The sequence below is a fragment of the Lepisosteus oculatus genome, unplaced genomic scaffold (genome assembly GCF_040954835.1).
Source record: "Lepisosteus oculatus isolate fLepOcu1 unplaced genomic scaffold, fLepOcu1.hap2 HAP2_SCAFFOLD_40, whole genome shotgun sequence".
NCBI classification, from domain to species: domain Eukaryota; kingdom Metazoa; phylum Chordata; class Actinopteri; order Semionotiformes; family Lepisosteidae; genus Lepisosteus; species Lepisosteus oculatus.
This window is the reverse complement of record NW_027167934.1, coordinates 2,127,515-2,146,519: the sequence shown is the minus strand read 5'-3', so window position 1 is coordinate 2,146,519 and position 19,005 is coordinate 2,127,515. Positions and strand designations below refer to the sequence as shown.

Here is a 19,005-nt window from a genome sequence, read left to right as displayed (position 1 = left end):
AATGGCTGTACCTCTATTGTATCCGTGCTCAATGAATGAAATCGGTAACAAATGAATATATGTCTAGTTATACGAAAAACGAGTGGTTTATCGACTCATCTTCATTTGCAGATTTAGAGGCAGCCTCGATATTCGTTTTACAGACGGGTTTTTTTTTTTTAATATGGGTCACACACATGCCACAGCAACAAAACATCTCTAGAGATGAGGCTATAGATCACCTTTCCATCCTGCAGGTTTTCCTCCCAAAGCCTACGGCACCAACGGCGACCCCTGCTGGCCGGGAGAGCAAAAGCTTACAGCACCTGGTATTCCCAGGCAGACTCCCATCCAAGTACTAACCAGGCCCGACGCTACTTAGCTTCCAAGATCAGACGAGATCGGGCGTGTTCAGGGTGGTGTGGCCGTAAGCGAAAGCCCAGCCCCTGACTCGCTACTTGAAGCTGTGTGTGGCGGGGGTTCCGTGCCCCCCGAGCGGGACTGAAGGATCGTTCGTGTGCAACTCTTTGGAAAGGAGCTGCTTTCCAAATCGCATTGCGTGCCTGGATGTTGGCGAATGCGCTCCCTTGTGTTGGCTCGTCCCGCACTGGAGGAGGACAAACAATCTGCACGGAGGAGCACCAGGCAAGTCTTCACCAGACAAAAACCTCCAGTGCACAGCACTCTGGAAACATTTCGGGGCTTTCGCGTGTTTATTTCAGCACGTAAAGCGCACCGGTCCAACACGTCGGCCGGGCGCGCGGCGCCTCCGCCCTCTTGTGGCCTTGCGGCGTCAGAGCAAGAGGCTCCTTCTCGCTGCCCTTCCGCTGTGTTGCAGGGCCCCGAGAGGGAACCCGGAGCGCGCACTTTGTGGGGGGCGGGGGACCGCGTTCGCGCTCTGCCCCCGGTCTCTTGCGCGAGTACTAAATCTCACGGACAGGGGGGCCTCGTCATTGATTGTTACAGGTGAGACGGGGATTAGGAGGAGACCCCAACTGATGGGTAAAGGGGAGCACTAACACCAGAGGGACACCCCCGGCGTCTCTTTTTGAGAGACGCCCTGGGGTTTCCTAATGGCCAAGGAGGGTCGGGACCTCGGTTTGACCTCCATCAGGAGGCTGGGGCGTAAGAGAGCCACACAGCCCGCAGGGTGAGCGCTCCCTACTGGTCCCAGTCACACCTCTTGCAGGAGCAGCAGCAACCGGAGCTTTTCCGGGGTGGAATCTCCCATCCGGGTGCCGGCCAGGCTCACACCTGCTGGGCTGCCCCGGGGGTGAGCCCAGTCGAGAGTCGCAGGGCCAGATCTAGTCACCGGGGAGAAACGATACAAGTGAAGGATTGCTCGGCTCTCGGCACTTGAAAAGACCGACAAATGTCTCGTTCCCGCCGGAGCTGAATGTACCCGCATGTGTGGTGTCGTCTTCTTCTTCCCCCGCCCCGCTGTGTTTGCTGTATTGTCTCTGAAGCCGGCCCCCCCGAGACGAGACGGGCTGTTCCTGTGCCCTAATTAACACTTTACAGGTGCCATTCCCCGGCATTGTGGCCATTGTCGGTGCTCACACGCGATAAGATAAGGCGGAGGAGAGTGGGGCATGCCCAGCGGCAGACATTCAAGGAGGGGGCAGTGCGAGGTGAGGTGAGGTGCGACACGCCGGAGCCCCGACGCAGCTAATGCGGAGCACTTGTTGGACTGGCATCGAAAGGACGTGTGCGCACGGAGCGAGCCTTCCCTGCGGCGGAGCGTGGGAACTTTCTCCCCCCCTCCCGCTGCAGGAGTTGTGTGCACTGCAGCGGTGCCGAGAGAAAAGCACAGAAGGCAGCAGGCTCTGGAGAGCAGGTAAGAGACGGAGCCTTGTGGGCAGGCGAGCAGGCCCGTTTTTTGGAAATTGCTGAAAAGGTTTGTTCGGTGTGTGGCAGGCGCACGTCGCGAGCTTGCGTGGCGATCTGCCGGTCTGGAGTTATGCAAATGAGGCCGAATTGCATCCCGGGACATGCTGCGAATGCGCAACGGCGACTGCAGATGTGTAGGAAACGGCGCGCTCGTTTTCTCGTTTTGCCCACACTTTTGAGTGTTAGTGTGGCGTGTGAGTGTGTGAAAGAGTGGGCCCAGCAGGAGGCGGTGGCGTGCGGGGCGAGGAGGTGGCCTAGGCTGCGCGATTTGTGCTGTGGGTGCGGGCCGCTTGCAGGGGCCTGTTTAACTCATACTTACCTGGCAGGGGAGATACCTTGATCAAGAAGGAGGTTCACCCAGGGCGAGGCTCGGCCATTGCACTCCGGCTGTGCTGACCCCTGCGAATTCCCCAAATGTGGGAATCTCAACTGCATAATTTCTGGTAGTGGGGGACTGCGTTCGCGCTCTCCCCTGATGTGCTTGGTCCAAAATCAGATACGGGAGGGTTAAGACACCACGAGCTGCGTGGCTGCGGAAGGATCCCGGTTCGACAGGAGTGGACGCCGCTGCTGGTTCTCGCTGGCTTTTAGTTAGGGGTCCGGAGAAGCATCTCAAGCTAGTTCCACTACTCCTTCCGGACGTTCATTCCCTTTTCAAAGTCAGTCGTTTTGCTGTAGTTTGCGTTCTTTAGGCTGATTATCGAGGTTAGCCTTTATTTGGTCATGGGGGGCCTCGGTACTGTATGCTGAGTCTAAAGACAGTTTCACCCGTTTTCTGATTGCTCGGTTCTGTACCAGTGCAGACATGTCAAACAGTGAATGGCTGTACCTCTATTGTATCCGTGCTCAATGAATGAAATCGGTAACAAATGAATATATGTCTAGTTATACGAAAAACGAGTGGTTTATCGACTCATCTTCATTTGCAGATTTAGAGGCAGCTTCGATATTCGTTTTACAGACGGGTTTTTTTTTTGAATATGGGTCACACACATGCCACAGCAACAAAACATCTCTAGAGATGAGGCTATAGATCACCTTTCCATCCTGCAGGTTTTCCTCCCAAAGCCTACGGCACCAACGGCGACCCCTGCTGGCCGGGAGAGCAAAAGCTTACAGCACCTGGTATTCCGAGGCAGTCTCCCATCCAAGTACTAACCAGGCCCGACGCTGCTTAGCTTCCGAGATCAGACGAGATTGGGCGTGTTCAGGGTGGTGTGGCCGTAAGCGAAAGCCCCAGCGCCTGACTCGCTACTTGAAGCTGTGTGTGGCGGGGGTTCCGTGCCCCCCGAGCGGGACTGAAGGATCGTTCGTGTGCAACTCTTTGGAAAGGAGCTGCTTTCCAAATCGCATTGCGTGCCTGGATGTTGGCGAATGCGCTCCCTTGTGTTGGCTCGTCCCGCACTGGAGGAGCACCAACAATCTGCACAGAGGAGCACCAGCCAAGTCTTCAGTGCACAGCACTCTGGAAACATTTCGGGGCTGTCGCGTGTTTATTTCAGCACGTAAAGCGCACCGGTCCAACACGTCGGCCGGGCGCGCGGCGCCTCCGCCCTGTTGCTGCCCCTGCAGCTGCTTCACTTTTCCCTTTAGTTGCCATCGATTTTTTTGTAGTGCTATACATATACGATTGAGGTATCTTAGAGTTCTCCTTCGAAGACCCAGCACTCTCTTTTCTTTTCCCAGTGTTACTCATATCGGACTTTTTAAACCTAAAAAAAAAATCGTTTTTTTTTCTTTCAATTAAAACTGAAGTTTAAACAACTAGTGTTAAGTCCTTATTTTTCTGTAGTCAAAAAAAGCAAAAATTAACATTCAGGTCATGAAAAACTCAAAAAAACTCCCCAACCACTAAACTTTACCTCCCACCTGAGCGCCATCTTGAACGCCCCTACCACCAGAGAATGCTCACGATTTCGGAAGCTGTCTCCGGGACGTGCTGATTCCACACATCCTGAATAAATCATGATATTGTTAGTTGCTGTAGCTAGACGTTCAAATGAGTTTCATGGCCAGATGGACTGTTTCCTCCAGCGGTATAATATTGCAGTGAGACAGCACGATGCCTGCAAGACTATGTCACGCTGAACGCCACAGATTGTGTTTGTCCGTTCGTGTCAGTCGTCCCGCAGCCACGGGAAATGGGACACAAACATGCTGCAATGCTTTCAAGACGTTAGGATTTGTTTGTGCAACATCCAAGAAGAGTACTTGTGGCTTGAATGTGAACTGTACGTGCCCGCCCCCTTTCCTCTGTAGTGCATGAGTTCCTCCCGGCATGCCCTTCGTCATTGTTCTGTCATCTTGTATTTAAAGGGTTGTATTTCTGCTGCTGAAAATAAGCAACGGTTTTCTCACAACGCCCTTTGTTCCCAACGGAGCCCTTGTCTGTCATGAAATTCTTCAAAACCTCAAGCTAGAAGAAGAAGAAGACGACAAATATGAAGCGTTATAGCAACGACATGCCATGAGACGATCGATAACGATTTCCATAGGATCCCCGCGGTTGCCTGGCAACCGTCAGCTTTGCTCAGTGGCAGTATCGTAGCCTGTGAGGTTTAGCCGAGGCGCGATTATTGCTAGTTGAAAACTTTTCCCAATACCCCGCTTCCGCCGGTTTGCAATAGAATCGGCGAAAGCAATTTTTGACAGTCTTGTCAGAGACTGAGCAAGGTGTTTAAAGACAGATTTGGTCACGGTGATATCATGGTAGAAAGAAACGAGCTTGTTACGTGTCAACAGGAACGCTCTTTAGCTCTTTCAGCTTTATGCAGAGAACAGCGTCTGTCGAGATTACTTTTGTGTCAGCGCGAAACGCCGTGTGCTGTCAGTATGATTTCATATTGCTCATAGCGGCGCCTGGCTTTTGTCTGTCAAACGTTAGGTTGCACTTCTTCATGCTGCATCGTCGGCATGAGTGGAGCATTTTAAACGTCTGTACTTACTGCGCCCCATAAGAAATCGTTTGTCCCCATTCAAAAGAGATTGTGCGATGTCCTGCAGCGTTCGCAAAGCAAACCTTTGACAGTTTGAAAAGAGGAATTTATTCTGCTTCCTGTGCGTGCAGTAGTTACAAAGTTGAACGTCTTTACACGATCTGCTGCAGTTTTCAGTGGGTGGGCTTTGTCAAATGGCTTGGAAAAACGCACTGTGTTTCGGCTCGGGAAACATCATGAGCAGTGTCCTGCATGTTTTCTGTGTATAGCTGTCTTTTAACGCATACAGAATTCATTCGAAATCATTGATTTCTCCAATTAACAAGGGTCCCTTTTTGAACCTGCCAGAAGCATTCTTTCAATGTAACAGATTTACTCCGGGGAAGGGCAGCATGACATTGAGAGTAGCTCAAGCTTTCAGCACCTTTATCTGACTGCATGTATGCAGACGCTGCTCAGAATCCCCTGTAAGATTCTCCTTCAATTCCGTTTTGCAGTGCTTTAGCTCTTTCAAAAGGCTTCGCTTTGCTAGTCACAATCCAAGGCTCATGACAGCATTTGAAAACATTCGCAACTGCGTTGGCCGGGAATCGAACCTGGGTTAACTGCTTTGAAGGCAGCTATGCGCAACACTGGCTCGCTCCAGAATAAATCTCACGTCGAGGGCATATTTTTTTCCATTTTACCGTGAGTCGGGCTCAGCTGCACAGAGGAGAGAGCAGAGCAATGAGGTCACGGGGACAGGGGAGTCACACGCTGGCGGTTTGAATACGCGGAAGATCACTGAGGGATCCACAGTATATGGACCCTCCGTGCGCCATCAGTCCGCACTCCGGACTCTGAATCCTGCCATCCGAGTTAAGATCTCGGCGGAACCTGAGGCGCAGTTCCTTCTTAAAACGTAATCTGGTGAGCATTTCTAGAATCGTATTTGTATAGATGCAGCCTTTAATGTGTTGCTAGGTTAAAATTGATGACTTCTTGTATTTCAGTAGGCAACTGCCCTCTTGATTTCGGATTTAATTTCTTTATTACAGGGGCGCTTTTATGAAGACAGAGTCATGTTCAGGTACTTTGCTTGATGGAGGAAGCTCATTTCAGACTCTGTGATCTGCTCACCTGGAAAGGTCTGCTATACTACTACAAGAGAGAAGTAGAGTCTGGAAGAAGGGACAATTTTATGATGCTTTGGAAGATAATGTTTTTTTTTTCTTATACTGAAAATGAAAAGTAGTTGTTTCTATATGGACTCAGTCTTTGGAATTTGTATATTTATATATTTCAGTGAACCCTCAGCCATTCCTTCTGTATTGTAATTCAATTTCTCTTTTAAAATTCCTTCCCCACTTCTAGGACCTGCAGTTGCTGAACTCCACAATGGCTTCTATTGGAAAGTCTGTGACTGAGGCCATTATTTATTTAGGAGCAATGAGCAATTCTTATATAAATGCAATAAAATCATTATGCTCAAACTATGAGAGAGAATTTTAAGGATAATTTAAGAAATCAGTCTTAGCTTGTTTCTATACACAGATGGTATTATTTATTTTCAAAGGAAACCCGCGAGGATTCCCCTGGTGTGCAAGATGTGCCTGAATACTTTTGATCAGCTTCCTGCTCACTTCAAGAGGGCGTGTATGAAGCACGCCACGGCAGAAGAGATCAGGTGGCCTCTCAACAGGCGAGGGAGGACATGATGAATCACCTGAAGAACGGGGTCATCGTGGATTACCACAGAATAGAGATCAAAGGACACTTTGTGGGCTTGAAATACAAAGAAAATCATGTTCTATGGGACAAGATAAATACAAAACTTAAGCTTTTATTTTAATTAGATTTATTTATAAAGCATAAGCAATCATTTATTACATTAATATATGTGAAAATAACATTTTAGTATGATACGTTTAGTATATTTAGTCCCTAATGCTGAAAGAAATGATCATAGAACATGACATCTAACCTTACCTGCTGTGTTTTTAATCCCTATTGCTCAATGCACGGTGAAAGCATTGCATACATATGTCTGACAATGAGGAATGGGCCCCTGAGACAGTCATTTGCCTGTTTCACAAATGATCGTATTTTACTAGAGATTCTGTTTGGGATTCAGATGTGCATTCGGACAGCAATCCCTTTCAAGAAATGATACGTTCTGGATGAGGTCAAAGGTGCTGGAACACTGTATTTAGGATGTGTTTGCAGAGACTGTGTGTCTCCTGCTTCAACGCAGTGAGAAATAGATGTGCTCCTGTAATTCATTGGTACATGCCCAGGGCAGTAAGCAGTCTGAGGATTTATTTCCAGACGGCATAGAGCAGTGAAGCAGTGAAGTAGTGCAACACACTGGATCATTATATTATTAGAATCTATTCTACTTAAATTATTACATTATACACAATTTGAGTTCATTTTAAAAAGTAAAAGGTAATGAAAGGAATGCATTTTCGTAAGAAAGATAATACCGATATGCATGTGATAATCTTCCTTATATCATGTAGTGCGTCATTTGGACACTTTGTGGGATTGAAATACAAAGAAAATCATGTTCTATGGTACAAGATAAATACAAAACTTAAGCTTTTATTTTAATTAGATTTGTTTATAAAGCATAAGCAATCATTTATTATATTAATATATGTGTGTAGCGGCGAGGCTTATTAATAAGGCAGAATTAAGTGTTCTGAGCCTTCCCAAATGAGGCCCCATTTCTCTGTTCATCTCTGTGGTGCAGCCACAGAGAGACTATTCATGCAGGGTGATTTAAGGTCCTAGGACAGCTCCCAAAGGGGGATGCACTTAGCTAAGCCTGGCTATCATGATCAATGGTCATCCATTGGCGCCTATCTGTCTAGGGAGTGCCAGTTGGACATCTGGACTGCATTACTAAGTGTCAGGACTAAGTGACTCATATCTCACCTTGATCAATCAATCAGGGACTGGTAGGGCCGAGTAACCCACGTGGGACTCTGATGCCCATGGAACTTTCAGCCAATCAATGAGCTGAAGTTCCTCCAGGTAAAAACAGGCAACACAGAGAGCCTGTGAGATTCAGTAAGATTCAGAAGGGAGGATTCAGAGGATTCTGTGGACAATTCTAAAGGGAATTCAAAGGAGAATTCCAGGGCAGGGCGGCCCAGGAGCAGAAGGCTCCCAAGGGCAGGACATTCTCGCAGCGCGCCTCCTGACCATCCTGAGACTCAGCCCGGACAACCACGGAACGGCCAGTGTGTCCGAGTGCCAGAACTTTCCTTTGTTCTAAGAGTCTAGAGCGGAGGTTGCCAGAGAATAACCAGAGGATCCACCCGAGGTTAGCACCAGCAGCAGGCCTCGTGAACAGGTCGGAACTGTGGACAGCTGAATCACTATTCAGAACTAGCTCTTCATCAGAAACGAACCGGTCCTCTTCCTGACTTGCTGGGACCCACAGTCATCTTTTCTCCTGTGCACAAACTTTGCTAGTTAAAGCCCACAGTGAGCATCAGCAGCGCAGCGTCGCAAGCCGCACAGCACAGCCTGGCACGGAGCCAGAGAGCGCGGATTGGACAGCAACAGCCTGCAACTGTTTCTTTGTGCCCGCAGGAAGATCTGAATCCCCAAAGATTGGATGAGTATTCAACTTCAATGCATTACAGCTCGAGAATTCAATTGTTATCCCAACCAGTTGATATCAATTTAATTCCTAAGAGTTATGTACTTGTTTGAGTATCTAATGTAGAAGTTATAACCAAGTTCATTAACGAAACGGTCTTAATGAATGATATACTGAACGTATGTCCTCTTGATATGTGTAACACTTCGTAACTGACTGAATATATATCTTTTGTATTCTGATAACCCTCTCGATAAGATCTGTTAGGTTTACATGCATATTTTATGTATTAATAAATGTATCCTCGTGTATTAGTACCTGTGTGTGCGCGTTGTTTGAGTTATGTCACATGGTTGGATTCTAAAGCCATCAAAAGAATCAACTTTGTGATTTACTGCTACAATTAATAATTGTCTCAGTAAATGCCCAAACCCTACAGAACTGGTGCCTTCAGAGAGCCACTACATTTAATTTTGCTATGGCAACATTACATATTTGGCGTCCCTGAGCCGGTTTTCTTACATGTGAAAATAACATTTTAGCATCATATTATTACATACAGGTCTCTAGCTTCAACACAGTGATATATATATATACTCAGTGATTTACTGGTACATGCCCAGGTCAATAATCAGAATGAGGATTTATTTCCAGACGGGCTACAGGTAGTGTTGTGAAATACTTCAACACACTGGATCGCAGATTTAGACCCCCTGCACTCTTACTCCTTAAAAACCAAAGAAATGAAGATATGTAGCAATCACATTGCAACAGGGCTGACAGTGACTTAATGCTTATACTAGTGGACTTCTGGTACCTTTAGGGTACGGTGTTCCATGAAGGGCTATCAAACCCCGCATTTCCGATGCCTAGCTGATGTGTTACACCTCAGAATCACTTTTAAACCTTACCTCTGGTATCTTTAATCCCTATTGCTCAACGCGAAAACTTTACCTGTGGTGTCTTTAATCCCTATTGCTCAATGCATGGTGAAAGTATTGCATAAATGTGTCGGAAAATGAGCAATGGGCACCTGAGAGACTCATTTGCCTGTTTCACAAATGATCATATTTGACTAGAGATTCTGTTTGGGATTCAGTTGTGCATTCTGACAGCAATCGCTTTCAAAAAACGATACATTCTGGATGAGGTCAAGGTGCAGGAACACTGTATTTAGGATGTGTTTGCACTTATTCTGTGTCTCTAGCTTCAACACAGCGATATATGTATATGCTCACTGATTTTTTGGTACATGCCCAGGGCAATAATCATTATGAGGATTTATTTCCTGATGTGCTAGGGGTAGTGTTGTGAAATACTTCAACACACTGGATCGCAGGTTTAAACCGCCTGCACTCTTACTCCTTAAAAACCAACAAATGCAGATATGTAGCAATCATATTGTAGCTGACACTCATTTGCCTGTTTCACAAATGATCATATTTTACTAGAGATTCTGTTTGGGATCCGGATGTGCATTCTGACAGCAATCTCCTTATCGCGGCTTTGCCCTTCTTGCCTCTTTGGACAATATCTCCATCTTGTGGTCGTTATTGGTAATGTCTATACAACATCTCCATCTTGTGGTCGTTGTTGGTAATGTCTTCTTATGCCCTTTTTTATTTTAATTCTCTATTAGTTGATTCTAGAATCTCTACAATGGAGATGAAAACATCAGTTTTATAGCAGACAATATGACATTATTTATAGTCCAATTAGAAACTTATTACCCTGTTTTTAACATAATAACAAATTAAAATTGATTAAAACTAAGTTTGGAACACCAGGGAACATAACAAATGATTTTTAGGAAAACCATGAGGTTCTCTGTGTCCAATGCCTGCAAGGGGAGAAAGCTAGAATCCTTTGATTTTTTCAAAATTTGAAAATAAACATCATATAACAACAGCTTTCATTCCTAGGAGTGAAAAATAACCATTTTTGAAGACATAGTAGTTTCTAAAACACTACAATAAAGTTAAAAACATCAGTTTTATATTACATTATTTTTAGTGAAATTAGTCATTTTTTGCACTATTTTTAATAAAATATCTAATTAAAAGTGATTAAAATTAAGTTTGGAACAACAAGGAACACAAAAAAAAAAGATTTTTAGGAAAACCATGAGGTCCTCTGTGCCCGATGCCTGCAAGGGGAGAAAGCTAGAATCCTAAAAAAAAGTTATCAATTCTAGAGCCTAAGAGGAAAACAAGACAAATGTATATCTCCAAATAATTTTATGTGCTTCAGAAGAGCCCAGGAAAGTTTTTTGCATACATGAAACCACGCCCGTTTGCACATAAGCAGACATGGTTGCACACACGACTGCATGAAAGCACACGTGCATGCGAAGTCATCCTGTTGAGCATTTGAAAAGCCGCACCACGCCGCACTTGAAATAGCTCTTACATTAGTGGTAGACGCAGGAATCGCCTTTTTATTTACGCTCTTACCAACGCGATGGAAAGCAAAACAAAGCAAAGCAGAGCAAAACAAAACGAACAAACGAAAACCCTCACGTCCCGCACTTGCATATAACGCCGTTACGTGCCCAAGCGGTATTGTACGTCATCCTAGCACTGCACCCCGGGGCGTACGGTATATGGGAACGAGCACACGCCACGAATCGTCTCGAATCACTCCCTACAGCTGTAAGGCGCCTTGAAGCGTGCACCCCCAACATTCTTCTTTGCGCATCTGTGAAAGGTAAACTCTTGAGCAAACTCTGAACCAGCTCTAAGGAAACTAATCTGATTAGACGTTACTTTGACTCATCTTTTTACTCTCAGTGCTGGATTGCTCAAACTCCAGCTAGGGTTAGGTTTAACATTCCCACGCTACTTAGACACTTTGTTTACGCTCAGTGCTGGATTTTGGGAACTTCAGGACGAGTGGGAATTTTCTCCTATCTGTCAATTCTGTTTTGTTTTGGAGACTCTTGGCTGCCTATATTGTACAGTGCAGCGTGAAGGAAACATTTTCCAAAACTGTGTCAGCTCAAAAGTTGTAAGAAAACCTCTCCAGCTGCTTTACCTCTCTTTATTTTTGTCATTTAATGTGACAATCGATGTATAACTGGAGCCTCACATATGCAAATGGTGAGGCTCCAGTTCGACACCCCTTTACAGTATATGACAAAAGCATGGCAGACTGTGCCGGACCAGCTGGTAACTTCCGCTTATTTTGACCATATTAAACATTGGAAATCTTCCCACTTGCATTTGTGACACTTGATTTTGGCTCCACCTAAGACACTCTTAAATCTTCAAACACTTTTCTCTTCTCCCGCAACACTCTTGTCTGTCGGCACTGTGTGGCAGCGTTGCAGGACAACCCATCTCACCACGGAAAGGAACCTAACAGCTTTGGTAAGAGAGGAGAAAAGGACATGGCCCGTACGGGGCTCGAACCCGTGACCTTGGCGTTATTAGCACCACACTCTAACCAACTGAGCTAACCGGCCTCGTGACAGTGCCCCTCTCTGTGCTGCAAAAAATCAAACTCAGGGAATTTCTTTTGTCCTCCTTTGAATAGAAAGCCGTGTAATTCAGTGTACGGGCTTTCTCATGCAGTTTCATGGTTTCACAGCATTATTCAGCTGATTTTAAATGTACCTAAAGGAGAAACATTATTGAAGACCATCAATTACCAAGAGCTTTTGTCAAAGGTTTTGGTGGTCATTTTTAATGACCACAGAGCACTATGACCTCAGTTTTACATCTCATCCAAAAGACAGCGCCCTTTTACAACACAGCTTCTCCGTCACTATATTGGGAGATTGGGACCCGCACAGACCTCAGGGTGAGCGCCTCCCCGCTGGCCCCATTAACACCACTTTCAGCTGGAAGCTTTGTTTTTCCCTGTAGCTCACCCTCATCCAGGTACTGACCTGGCTCACACCTGCTTAGCTTCAGTGGGTTTTCAGTTGCGAGTTGCAAAAGTTGGGATGCAAGTGATGGAGCAGTTCGCTGCAAAAGCCACTGCATTGGCCAGGAATGGAAACCAAGCCTCCTGCGTGGCAGGTGAGAGTTCTAACAATGAACCACCAATGCTCAATGCCTGTACCTTCAAAAAAGACGCTTTTTTGGTGCTGTGTGCAAAAAGCGTCGACATCTACTTCCAGCTGCAAAATGCCATCCGCGGACGCTGTGAATTTATTTATTTAGACACCGCTCAGAATCCCCTGTAAGATTCTCCTTCAATTCCGTTTTGCAGTGCTTTAGCTCTTTCAAAAGGCTTCGCTTTGCTAGTCACAATCCAAGGCTTGTGACAGCATTTGAAAACACTTGCCACTGCGTTGGCCGGGAATCGAACCCGGGTCAACTGCTTGGAAGGTAGCTATGCTCACCACTATACCACCAACACATGCCCGGGGGAACCCTCCAGGACACCACCAGAGAATGCTCACGATTTCAGAAGCTGTCTCCGGGACGTGCTGATTCCACACATCCTGAATAAATCATGTTATTGTTAGTTGCTGTAGCTAGACATTCAAATGAGTTTCATGGCCAGATGGACTGTTTCCTCAAGTGGTATAGTATTGCAGTAAGACAGCACGATGCCTGCAAGACTATGTCACGCTAAACGCCACAGATTGTGTTTGTCCGTTCGTGTCAGTCGTCCTGCAGCCACGGGAAGTGGGACACAAACATGCTGCAATGCTTTCAAGACATTAGGATTTGTTTGTGCAACATCCGAGAAGAGTACTTGTGGCTTGAATGTGACTGAGCAAGGTGTTTAAAGACAGAGACTGAAAACTGTTAAAGGATGAGTCAAAGTAACGTCTAATCGGATTAGTTTCCTTAGAGCTGGTTCAGAGTTTGCTCAAGAGTTTACCTTTCACAGATGCGCAAAGAAGAATGTTGGGGGTGCACGCTTCAAGGCGCCTTACAGCTGTAGGGAGTGATTTCAGACGATTCGTGGCGTGTGCTCATTCCCATATACCGTACGCCCCGGGGTGCAGTGCTAGGATGACGTACAATACCGCTTGGGCACGTAACGGCGTTATATGCAAGTGCGGGACGTGAGGGTTTTGCGTTTGTTCGTTTTGTTTTGCTCTGCTTTGCTTTGTTTTGCTTTCCATCGCGTTGGTAAGAGCGTAAATAAAAAGGCGATTCCTGTGTCGACCACTAATGTAAGAGCTATTTCAAGTGCGCCGTGGTGCGGCTTTTCAAATGCTTAACAGGATGATTTTGCATGCACGCGTGCTTTCATGCAGTCGTGTGTGCAACCATGTCTGCTTACGTGCAAACGGGCGTGGTTTCATGTATGCAAAAAACTTTCCTGGGCTCTTCTGAAGCACATAAAATTATTTGGAGATATACATTTCTCTTATTTCCCTCTTAGGCTCTAGAATTGATAACTTTTTTTTCATTTTTGGCATTTTTCATCATTTTCCAGAAAGTGGTTGCAAGCCCGATATCATGCGAAGAAACTTCAGGATTCGGGGATCAGTCAATGGATTTTCTTCAAAGTTGGATTTTTGCACTCTGTGGACACAGAGATGTTGTTCTATAATGGTTTTTTTTTTCAAATTTAAAAATATCATTTTTTCATGGAGCTTTGAATGGGATGGATTCACCCTCCTTTAGCTAGGACAGAGCTCCAGGAGCCTGGGTAGGATTCTAGCTTTCTCCCCTTGCAGGCACCTGGCACAAAAGACAATATTTTTTTCCTTAAAATCTTTTTTTTTGTGTTCCTTGTTGTTCCAAACTTAATTTTAATCACTTTTAATTAGAGATTTTATTAAAAATAGTGCAATAAATGACTAATTTCACAAAAATTAATGTAATATAAAACGGATGTTTTCAACTTTATTGTAGTGTTTTAGAAACTAATATGTCTTCAAAAATGGTTGTTTTTCACTCCTATGAATGAAAACTGTTGTTATATGATGTTTTTTTTTTCAAATTTTAAATGATCATTTTTTCATGGAGCTTTGAAGGGGATGGATTCACCCTCCTTTAGCCAGGACAGAGCTCCAGGAGCCTGGGTAGGATTCTAGCTTTCTCCCCTTGCAGGCACCTGGCACAGAAGACATCATTTTTTTCCTCTTGCTCAGGGCCGCTGGAATGCAGGTAGATTCTTTTCAACATGCTTTTACATAATATGTTGTAACAATGATTTCAAAAAGAAACTACAGAAGCCTTACAGATTAAAAATATCTCACCTTGTGCTCATTTCCCTCTATTCCCCGTGTTGCAGTGGTGGGATGACGTAAATTACTGCTTCGACACGTAACGGCATTATAATCAAGTGCAAGAGCTGAGGGCTTTAGTTTTGTTTCGTTTTCCATGGCGTTCGTAAGCGCGCAAATCAAAGGCAATTCCTGCGTCTAACACGAATGTAAATGCTTTTGAAAGTGCAGTGTGGTGCATTTGTGGTTTGTTGATGTTTTTTCTGTCTGCCAAAGTTGCATTTTGACATCCGGACGGGGAGACTTTATCATTTGAACGTGAAGCCAGCCTTAAACCCTCTGAGGCGTGTCTGTCTGCCGGCACGTATTTTGTGAAAGGTATTTTTTTTTTTAACGGAGAGCGACTTTGAAAACGTTTCCGCAGCCACCTCGCACTCCGTGTTAGATTATAGGAGGAATGCGGCAGCGGCGAGCTCGCTGTAGTCGTGGCCGAGTGGTTAAGGCGATGGACTCGAAATCCATTGGGGACTCCCCGCGCAGGTTCGAATCCTGCCGACTACGGCGTCTGCCGCACGTCGCTTTGTGCCTGCGCTGAAAAGGTGTAGTGCCGCTTCTCCTTTCCTCGTGCTATAAAAACGCTAAATCGCTTGTCCCCGCTGCCATGGAAATCAATTCTTCAGGTAACCACACACTTTGTGTTCGCACCTCTGGTGCTCTACTTATGCCTTTGAAAACCTAATGAATAAAGCTGAAAGAATCGACACAATATGTAGGTGCTCGTAAAGCACGCAGTAAAGAACTGTTAACAGCAAGGGTTTCAGTGGGTTAACTGAGGAGAAGGCGTGATCGCTAATTGTTGACTTTGTATTTGGTGTTAGAAACACTCTTACTGTGCATGACATGCAACAAATGTAGCCACAGAAATTGCATCACGCTTTCATGTATGCTATTGCAGACACCAACGTTGCCTAGATAGAAAACCGAAATAGCCGTGGGTTTGCTTGCTGGTCTGAAGGATCTCTCTTCGAATCTCTATCATTTGTCAATGGAAGTAAAAGGCGCTGCAATCTCATACGTTCAGAATCAAACTCGCAGCTGTTGTTCGACTTTATTTCTTGACTAATTACAACTGAGTGTTGCATGAGCAGTTACGTAAACTTGTCTGGTATATTTGAACACAGATGCCGTTCTTCAATTAAAACTAACAGTACATTGTCAGGGACATTCAGTTCTATAAAAACAAGAGACAGACAAGAGAATATTTCTACCTTTCATGTGGAGTACGTGTTGACTTACTGATCGGAATAATTGAAAAGTTCGGGTCATAGCCGATGCAGTGCGTGCTAATTAGAACAACAGCAACGCTGAGCTCTCAGCACCGTACTGAGCCCAGGTGTTTTTCTAAAGCTGTCAGGTGCAGTTCATTTACAGTACGCCCCGTGTCTCAACGGTAGGACGGAGTCAAATACTGCCTCGACACGCAACAGCATTATAATAAACCGCAGGACTTGAGGGCTGTTCTCTTTGAATGTTCCAAGGCATTCGTAAGAGCGTAGGTCAAGGGCCATTCGTGCATCTCCTGTAACTCGAGTAAAAATGCTATTCAAAGTGCAGTGACTGAAATCGTCGTCCACATGTCTCCGTTGTTGATTTATTTCTGTCTAAGAAAGTTCTATTTTCATGTCCGAACGGGGAGACTTTATCATTCCAACTTGAAGCCACGCTTAAGTACTCTGAGGTGTGTGTCTGCTTACACGTATGGCGTAAAAGGTTTCTTAAACGGAGAGCGAACTTGAAAAAAGTTGCCGCCGCCGCCGCCTCGCACTCCCTGTTCGATTGTAGCAAGAAGCCAACAGCTGGCGTATTTACTGTAATCGTGGCCGAGTGGTTAAGGCAACAAATTTGAAATCTGTTTGGGTCTCCCTGCGCAGGTTCAAATTCTGCCGACTACGGTGCTCTCGTGCGTGCATGAAAAAGGACCAGCGCTGTTTTGTTTTCGCTGGGACCTTTAACACTCTAAATCGCCTAGACCCACTGCCTTGGAAATCGATTCTTCAGCACCCACGAGTGACGCTTTGCAGCTGGACGCAGATAACGATGCTTTTCTGCAACGAGCTTTCCAGCTGAATTTTCTCGGCAGCTCCATACTGAACCTGTTCTCCATTGCAACATAGCGGAGGCTCGTCACGTCTATAGCAAGGCTGTGTAGGACCGCATACGCCACAGTGACTTGTACACAGACCACATGAAAGGCAAGCAAAATACACTTTTAAAATTCCAAAGACTCACAAGGTCAGAGGAACAGCGATGACCTGAACAGATCTGTTACAGAAGTCTAGGTTGACCTTTTTAGAGCTGTAATTGCATTTTTGTTTAATAGAAGATCACATCTACTCGCATGTACCAGCACCTTACAGTTTATTGATGTTAATTCTATTTAAGTAATAAGATTGCTAACGATGTTTGACTTTAGCCGGTGTTTTTTAGAACAAATTGCTTACTCTTCTGTAAGGAATACGCAGTACGTGCCTTTGTCAGTCATTGCTCACCATACCTGTAACTTTCTTATCTAACTCACTTCCTCAAATGGTGAAGGTCCACAAACATAAATGAAAAAAAGCCTTGTTGTAGATGAGGTGCACAAAAAAGCAGCCCCTGATAGTGTATAACACATTTGTACTATTGCAGAGACACATGTAACATATATATATATTGTATATATATATGAAACAGAAATAGAAACAGAAACAGGAATCGCTTACTCACCTGGAGAATCTCTGTAGGAATATCTAGCATTTATCAATGGAAATAAAAGCTGCTTTAATACAGTGCATGTTCAAACTCAAACCCTCAGCTGCTGTTCTTGTTTGTTTTGGGACAAATTGCAACTGAGCATCGCATGAGCCGTTACGTACCCTTATCTGTTAGGGAATTTCAAGGGAGGAGTTAGGTCAGAATGGGTAGGCTGCAAAACAACAAGTAAAGATTTATTCCAAGATGAAACGTTGTGGCGATTTTCTTATCTTTTCAGCATGGACTAAACTTTTACGTGTTCCTTATATGCTATATATGTATATATTAGCACCAATGTCGTTCTTAAAAACTAACATGAAATTGTCAGGGACATTCAGCTATATACAAAGACGAGACAGACAAAGTAATAATTCTGTATTAACGTGGCCTACATATTGACGCAATGATCGAACTAACTGACATGTTCTGATTCAGATCTCCTGCAGTTCATGCCAATTAGAACAATAGCAATGCTGAGTCCTCCCCACCCTACTGAGCACAAATTCAGCTGCTCTCCAGTTCTGTTCTGCATGTTTTTTCATTGCAATTGAGCTCGGAGCTGGAGATGATCTCCATACAGTTCTGTGTTAACTAGCCCGCACTTGCGTGCTAATTTACGGGTTGTGGCAAATGCTTTTCTATAGTTCATATACATGACGGCAACCTGTTACCGAGGAACCTGAGAGGTTTAAAAGCCTCACGAGCCAGGCAGGACTCAGACCTACAATCTTCTGATCCAAAGTCAGGCGCGTTATCCATTACGCCACTGGCCCATAGAACATGCGCTTGCACTCCACCACAGAGAGCTCTACACTGCTACTAGTAGTACACTTCCCCATCTAAATTTTCACAGCAAGAAACTTGTGTTTCCTACTATTTTTATCAGGTTTAAAATGTCATCTCCTTAAAACAAAAAAAGTGTTGATGTGTCGTGCTGAAATTCCGATTGATTTTGAATTCAAAGAAAAAAGGTTTTCTTCCAAAACACCATGAAATTGTCACATCTTGCAGACAATAGGTGTATTCCATGTTGAAAAGAGAAGAAAGAAAACCATGGAGCCTTTTACAGGTGTGAGGCTTCTTCAGGTGTGAGAAGACCTCACAGCTGAAACGCTGTGTTTCCGTTCTTCTCTTTTCAGCATGCAATAAACCTATTACTTGTTCCTTTGCAGCCGAGGCATGCTGACGTAGCTACCCAGCTGAACATCTTGCAGACTCTACAGTACTTCTCTCCTGTAGAAGTAAAGCAGGGCTTGCTGGGTGAGCTTTTGCTCCGGTAAATTAGGTCACGTGTCATGTTAAATCACTTCTTCTAAACACAACATTTGCTGGTGCTAGCTTTCCCCATGAAAAGAGACATTTCCCTTACAGTACATGACATATCGTTTTTATTCTATCAATAAATATAGAAATTAAACAAAAGAAAAAATGGTGTCGCCAAAGAATGCACAGCTCTGTCGCCTTGGGGAGGTGTCAAGGGCATTGAGCTCCTTGGACATGAAAAGTGCCCGATAAATGCCATTTCTCATCATTTCTCTTGGCGTCAGTTCTGCTATTAAATGGGAAAGAGGCAACGGGCTCAGAGATTATGTTAAGTGCACACCGAGCGCAGATGTGTCCAAGTGTCTGTAAAAGTGCGGTGCTCCCTAGTGGCTTAAAGTGCCTGCCTAGTAAGCAGG

At 45.0% G+C, this 19,005-nt stretch overlaps 7 non-coding genes across 7 annotated transcripts; 3 read left to right on the top strand and 4 right to left on the bottom strand.

Moving 5' to 3' along the window:
• Window positions 1-293: 293 nt before the first annotated feature.
• LOC138228078 (5S ribosomal RNA) lies at window positions 294-412 on the bottom strand. The gene has a single exon (XR_011185181.1). It is a non-coding gene; the product is annotated as a 5S ribosomal RNA (ribosomal RNA).
• A 1,768-nt stretch (window positions 413-2,180) lies between these two features.
• LOC138228109 (U1 spliceosomal RNA) lies at window positions 2,181-2,344 on the top strand. Its single transcript, XR_011185205.1, has one exon. It is a non-coding gene; the product is annotated as a U1 spliceosomal RNA (small nuclear RNA).
• Window positions 2,345-2,979: 635 nt separating this feature from the next.
• Window positions 2,980-3,098, bottom strand: LOC138228446 (5S ribosomal RNA). The gene has a single exon (XR_011185523.1). It is a non-coding gene; the product is annotated as a 5S ribosomal RNA (ribosomal RNA).
• Window positions 3,099-4,391: 1,293 nt separating this feature from the next.
• LOC138228231 (U4 spliceosomal RNA) lies at window positions 4,392-4,533 on the top strand. The gene has a single exon (XR_011185317.1). It is a non-coding gene; the product is annotated as a U4 spliceosomal RNA (small nuclear RNA).
• Window positions 4,534-11,786: 7,253 nt separating this feature from the next.
• Window positions 11,787-11,860, bottom strand: trnai-aau (transfer RNA isoleucine (anticodon AAU)). Its single transcript has one exon. It is a non-coding gene; the product is annotated as a tRNA-Ile (tRNA).
• An 830-nt stretch (window positions 11,861-12,690) lies between these two features.
• trnag-ucc (transfer RNA glycine (anticodon UCC)) lies at window positions 12,691-12,762 on the bottom strand. The gene has a single exon. It is a non-coding gene; the product is annotated as a tRNA-Gly (tRNA).
• Window positions 12,763-15,012: 2,250 nt separating this feature from the next.
• Window positions 15,013-15,094, top strand: trnas-cga (transfer RNA serine (anticodon CGA)). Its single transcript has one exon. It is a non-coding gene; the product is annotated as a tRNA-Ser (tRNA).
• Window positions 15,095-19,005: the final 3,911 nt, after the last annotated feature.